The sequence below is a fragment of the Aphis gossypii genome, chromosome X (assembly GCF_020184175.1).
Source record: "Aphis gossypii isolate Hap1 chromosome X, ASM2018417v2, whole genome shotgun sequence".
NCBI classification, from domain to species: domain Eukaryota; kingdom Metazoa; phylum Arthropoda; class Insecta; order Hemiptera; family Aphididae; genus Aphis; species Aphis gossypii.
Window position 1 is genome coordinate 1587728 of NC_065533.1, and position 7188 is coordinate 1594915.

Sequence of the window (7188 nt, forward strand, 5' to 3'; positions counted from 1 at the left end):
AAAAAAAAACATACATTTATATATAAATATTATGTGTTTTTTATTATTTCAGTCTCATTATGAACAGAAATATAATAACAAAAAAACAGCGTATGAACACGATTGGAAGTGGACTTATTGAAATAGAAAGATTTAGAAAAGGTTCAAAAACTTTCATAATTAAGAATTGTGAAAATTATATAGATTACAAATTATTTTTTAACTATATTTCACATGGGTGAATTTTAAAGTTAAAACAATCGTGTATTAAAACGTCGATCAAATTTAATTTACAGGTTGACGCTACTTACACACGTCCTATAATACATGATAAACAAGATGTGGCTTTTAAAACTTCGAATGTTTTAGCATGTAATTCATCCAATTTCGCTAGTTTGTTAAACACAAAGTTTGATAAAATATTAGCTGAAGAATCTGAATTTATTGCTAAAGGTTCAGGATGGACACTTGTTTCAATAGATGGGTTACAGTTGAGAATTAATTTAGTAAATCCATTAAAAGGAGGTGCATATTTAGATTTACCTAAATTTATACGAAAAAAAAGGCTATTATAAACGTTAAAAATAAAGATAAATACTGTTTTAAATATTCTATACTAACCAAATATGATACGCGTTCTAATAAATCACGATTTAACCAAAATATTTTGATTTTCTTGAAAAAAAGAGTGGGTTAGATTTTAATGTATTGATTTTCCAACACCAATAAATCAAATTAAAAAATTTGAACGTTTAAATAATGTTTCAGTTAATGTTTATAGTTTAAATAATAAAGGTACTATTTTCCCTCTATTTATAAATAATAAAGAAAAAAAAAATCATTGTGATCTATTTTTTGTCAATAATCATAAAACATCGCATAATTGTTCTAAATTAATTATTTGCAAGAGGTGTTTTACAACTTTTGGAAATAAACCATGTAAAAGTAAACTTTGGGGTGAAACAGGATTAACTGAACATAAAAAAATGTGTAGTAAGAATGAATTAGGAAGACCGATAATGTTTGAAGAAGGAAAAGAAAATAAATTCATATTTTTCAAAAATTATAAAAACACTTCTAGAATACCATTTGTTATTTATACTGACTTTGAATGTATTTTAAAACCTAAACAGACAAATGAATTCACTGAAACTAGTAAAACTTATATCACATTACACATGAAATTATGAGTTATCCATTTTATGTAAAAGTTGACTATAATATTATCACAGAAAAGTTAATGCAACAGTTTAAAATTCCAACAAACATAATGTTTTATAGAGATATTGATGCGGCAAAAAAGTTTATGTAATATGATTGATATTATTGATATTTTTTGATATTTATCAATGTACCAATGGTTACGTTGACTGAAAAGGAGGAAAAAGAATTTCAGATAGCAATGGTTTGTAAAATATGTTTTATTAACTTGTGAAGAAAGTAAATTATATAAAGTTAGAGATCACTGTCATATTACTGGTAAATATAGACAATGTATTTGTTTTAAATGTAATTTTGAAATAACCAACCCATCATTTGTTCCATTTTTTTTTCATAACTTATCATACGATAGTCACTTTATAATTCGAGAACTTGGTTTTGATGATAAGAATATACATGTTATTCCAAATTCTGTTGAAAAATATATATATTTTGATAAAGAGGTTGCTCTGAGATTTAGTATAAAATTCGTTGATACATTCCGTTTTATGGCGTCCTCATTAAGCGAGCTTGCAGAAAATTTACTTGAAGATAAATCAAGGTTTAAATAAACTTTAAAATTATTTTCTAATAAAACATTTGATTTAGTCACACGAAAAGGGGTTTTCCCTTATGAGTATATTGATGGTTGGAGTAAATTACACGAAACTCGATTACTTTCAAAATCTGCATTTTATAACTCTTTAAAAGATGAAGAAATTAATAATAATGATTATTCTCATGCTAAAAAAATTTGGAAAGTATTTAATACTAAAACTTTGGGTGAGTATAGTGATCCTTATTTGAAAACTGATGTCACCATACTAACGGATGTGTTCTAAAATTTTAGAGATTTATGTTTATCTACTCTTAGTCTAGATCCTGCTCATTATATGATTGCTCGAGGATTTGCTTTCGATTGTATGCTTAAATATACTAAGGTTAAATTAGAAAAATTAACTGATTATAACATGCTTTTATATTTTGAACCCTCAATCAGAGGGGGTATCTGTCAATCAGTTAAAAGATATGCTAAAGCAAACATACCAAACATTAAAGGTTTGAACTATAATCCTAATAAATCAATTTCATGGATTACATATCTTGATTGTGTAAATTTATATGGAAAGTCGATGTCAACTGAGCTACCTTTCAAAGATTTCGAATGGGTTGATGACTTGAACATAGATGTTACTAAAATTCCTGATGATTCAAAAGTCGGATATATATTAGAAGTTGATATTGATTATCCTGAATATTTACATGAAAAACATAATGATTTCCCGTTTTTACCTTCAAACGAATGTCCTCCAAATTCAAAAGTTAAAAAATTATTAACTACTTTATCATCAAAAAAAAAATATATATTACACTATAAAAATTTAAAACAAGCAATTGCTAATGGTCTTAAATTAGTAAAAATTCATCGAGCAATCAAATTTTCACAGAGTAAATGGATGGCCTCATATATCGAACTATTTACGAGAATGAGGAGAGAAGCTAAAAACAGATTTGAAAAAGATTTTTGGAAGTTATTAATTAATAGCGTTTTTGGTAAATGTATGGAGAATGTTCGAACTAGAGTTTCTTTAAAACTGGTTTCATCAGATAAACAAGCAAATAAATTGATGATGAAAAATACTTTTAAGATAGAACTATATACTCTGAAAATCTTATGGCTATTCACCAACATAAGGAAACTATCAAATTCGATAAAGCAATTTATGTAGGGTCTGCAATTTTAGATGTCTCGAAAACATTTATGTATGATTTTCATTATAATGTAATGAAAAATAAATATAATAATAAAATACGATTATTGTACTCAGATAAAGATTCTCTGATATATAATATTCGAACATTTATTTTTTTTTAATGATATTAGATATGATTTATTTCCGTATTTGGATACATCAAACTACCCAAAAGATCATTATTGTTTTAGCGAAAATCATAAAAATCAACCTGGTTATTTTAAAGATGAAATAGGAGGAAAAATTTTAAAAGAATTTGTTTCATTAAGACCGAAATTATATGCTTACAAGACTGAAAACAACGATGAAGTTAAAAATGCTAAAGGTGTGAAAAAATATGTAATTAATCAACATATGTATTTTAAAAATTATATAGAAGTATTAAATGCGTACATAAACCATATCTCTCTTAATAATAAACAAACTTGTAGAAACATGAATTTTATTCAATCGAATAAACATGTTGTTCATTCTAAAACAATGAATAAGCTTGTACTAAATGGTAACGATGATAAATGTTTTATAACAAAGTATGGGATTAATTCACTAGCATACGAACATTATAAATTAAAAATAAGTCGGCAAGTGGGTACCGCTCTGCAGTACATTAGGGGGTGGGGTGGACCTCGGACTAGAGTAGGTTAAATTTGAATGCAATGATAGGTATCATTGTAAACGAAAAACGATTCTGAACAGAGATGATTTGTCAGTCTAAATATTTAACGTTAGATATAAATATAAACAATTTTATGAATTTTGAACTACAAAATAATTTGCAAATATTCATGATTTTGACGAGTTTTTGTCAAAATTTGAACTTCAAATGCTAATAAAAAAAAATTGTGCAAATGTATTCTTATAATTTTTTTACCGCTATAAGTATAACTTATGAGGAACTTTGTATTAATTATACAAATCTATAAATATCTCAAAAAAAGTCAAAATATTTTGAAAATCAAATCACGTAAAGAAAATGACAATCTAAATAACTGGTAAAATGTTTAAGTATTTACGACTTATACTATTTGAATAATAACAAGTATCAAAAATCGTTTGAGGCTAAACTGTTATTTAACGCGGTTTTGTAAAAATTTAAATTTCAAACACTCATAAAATTTTTTTATCTGAATCCGGTAAAGTTTTTTTTACAGATATTTGAAGAAAAATGTATGGAGAACCTTGTACCAAATTTTCAAAACTTAGTTATAAAAGAAAAAATTTTTACGATTTTCCAACCACAAAATTACTTGCAAATTTTCGCAATTTTGACATATGTCGTATAAATTCGAACTTTAAGCACTTATAAAAAAAAATTGTGACCAACAATTTCGGATTTTTTTTTATCACTTCAAGAACATTTTATAAGAAACCTTGTATTAAATTTTCAAGATTTTCTGGTCAGCCAAAAATTTTTTATCGTTATTTAAAAAAAAAATACTTAGAAAAATGCAAAATTTCAATTGTCTATAAATAGTTCAAAAAAAGTCAAAATTTTTTGAAAATTTAACTGTGTTTGGAGAACGCTAATATAAACATTTGGTGAAAATTTCAAGTATTTAAATCGATTAGTTTTTGAGTTATAGCAAAATAAAAAATTCGATTTTGACAAAAATTGGTTTTGCGTAAAAAATCCCGTTTTTCCCTCATTTTTTTAGGGTTTTTCCTGATACATTTAAAAAATATTTAAAAAATTGTTTAACTTTTGACCCTCCAAAGTACCAATTAGATTCAATTTCCTTTTCAAAGAGGGGCTGAAGTCAAATTTTTACTGCTCCAAATGTTGTCGACAGACACAAAAAAAACCCACATCATTGTAAAATCAATACATTCATCACTCCGTTCAGAATCTAAAATATTAAATTCATTATATAATAATATTATAAACTCATAATATAATGTAGGTACCTGCGTGGAAGAGCTTTACAAGCTTCGCTTGAACATAACGCTAAAGAATGACAAATACATTTTTGTATGATAATACCAGGAATGTCTTCTTTAAAGCGACTGGACACTGAATTCCATCGCCCCATCATGGCATTGCAACCATCCGATGCAAAACCAATGTCATTTTCAAAGGCTATACCTTCTTTTTCAAATGAATTGAAAACTTCAGTGTATATTTTGTTTGCTGTGGCTCTTTCATTCGCAGGATCACTATCCTTAAATACTTTAACCATATCAAAAAATTTTGATTTTAATTTATTAATTTTATAGTCAAAATAGCGAACACATATACATAACGTTTTAACAGTCCCTACATCCATGCTCTCATCAATGATAATACTGAAGTTAGTATTTTTAACATCATTTATTAGTTCATCCTTGTGATTTTGTCCAATTACATGTTTTACTATATTGATACTTTTTGTTCTACCGAGATGAAGACCTTCAGCAATTTTAGAGTCAGGAAAAGCTTGTTTTAAAACATCTGTCATATGATATATTATGCTCTGCTAAGAACCCACATATTTTTATTTCGGCTCTTTTAATAGATTGGTCATTATTTCTAGTTGGAATTATTGAAGAAAACATATTGGTTTTAGTTGCAGTTATTGATTTAATAGCTGATTTATGCTTGATACTATTCATATGTTTTTTTACTGTTGAAAGTTCTGATACCATTTCAAAACGACAGTAACAGCAATAAACTTTTAATGGATTTTCCTTCACAGGTCTTAACCAAATTTGAACTTTTTCATATTAAGCCATTCATCTTTAAACTTTTGTTTTCTATGGCTTAAGTTTTTAGTTTGTATTCCCCTAGGTGTTCTTACTTTAATGTCCATCTCTTCATCCGAATCGGCCATGGTAAGTTTTAATAAATTAATGATATATAGTTTTACTATATTATAAATATATAACTATTAACTATACTTGTATTATACAAGTATACAGTATTTAGTAACTAACATTTAACAAGAAACAATATTTTTTTTATTTTCAACCGGGATAACGTGGAGGCATGGAGCCATCATTGGATCCATCGATGGAGGTCCGCATTTTTCTACATTTCGTAAATCGTATGGAGGAGACGATGAAAAATGGTATAATATGGTATTACGATATGATTGAGATGAATATTGTGATACCCCAGTTCTCCCGGAGTGATAAGAAAAAAAATTAATTTTTTGATGAATATATCGTTATAATATGGTTATGCGCAACGGATAAGGAAATATCTCAATTTTAAAACTTTTTTTTATGGTAGGGTATCAATAATTTTAAAATTTATATGAAAAGAAATTCAAATTACCGTATTTTTTTATCGTTTGTATTCATCCGTCCGCAGACCGTACACCGTGGAGAATTACCGTATGCCCCCAACCGCATCCGTACGTCTGGCAACACTGACATATGGATAAGAAACAAGAGTTTATACAGTGTATAGTTATGATTATGATTATAAGTGTGACATTTCAATACATACACTGTTATGAGGATATACCAATATATATATATATATATACTTACTTACATTACTGTGTGCGTATACTTAAGCAGAAGTATTATGACTGAATATAATATGTTACGATACAGATTGGATGGACATGTTATTATAGTAACTTAATATGGTAAATATGAATTTATTAAATGTATTATGTTATTTATTATTATTAATTTTAAATTTATTCACAAAAATTCTTCTATTTTCATCATTTTTATGTGAAAATGAAATTAAAAAAAAAAAAATTAAATATATTATACGCAATATCTCATGTAAATTAACCAATACCTATTACCTATTATACTGCTTAATTTTTTTTTTTTTAATTTTATTGCATTATATATTTTAAAATTAATTAATATAATATAATATACTTAAGATTACAATAATAGTAGTATATATTTGTATGTTCTGAGCACCTTTTTTACAAAGAGATTTCTACATACATTCACTGTGTGACAAAAAAAAAAAATTGATATTTTTTTTTTTGTTAAAATGTTACGCTAACTCAGATTTACCGTGTAACACAATACAGTGTTAACACATATATTGTCTATCTACTGAAATAATTATTTCAAGAAAAGAACACAAATTATTAAATAAACTTTTTATTATTATAAATTGTATTTACACAAGTTTTCTTACTTCTCTAGTAAAAGGTACATATTCTACAATACGATCATGAATCAATAAACAATAAGCAGTTACACCTGTGAGCGGTTCTGAAGCTTCAATTTCTAATTGTACATCTACTGCTGAGGCTGTGGCTGAATCGTTCTGTGTCGAAGTATCAATGACTCTAATTGGAGC

General features: G+C 26.4%; 1 pseudogene; it reads right to left on the reverse strand.

Moving 5' to 3' along the window:
- Nucleotides 1-4810: 4810 nt before the first annotated feature.
- LOC114119277 (E3 SUMO-protein ligase KIAA1586-like) lies at nucleotides 4811-5740 on the reverse strand (annotated as a pseudogene).
- Nucleotides 5741-7188: the final 1448 nt, after the last annotated feature.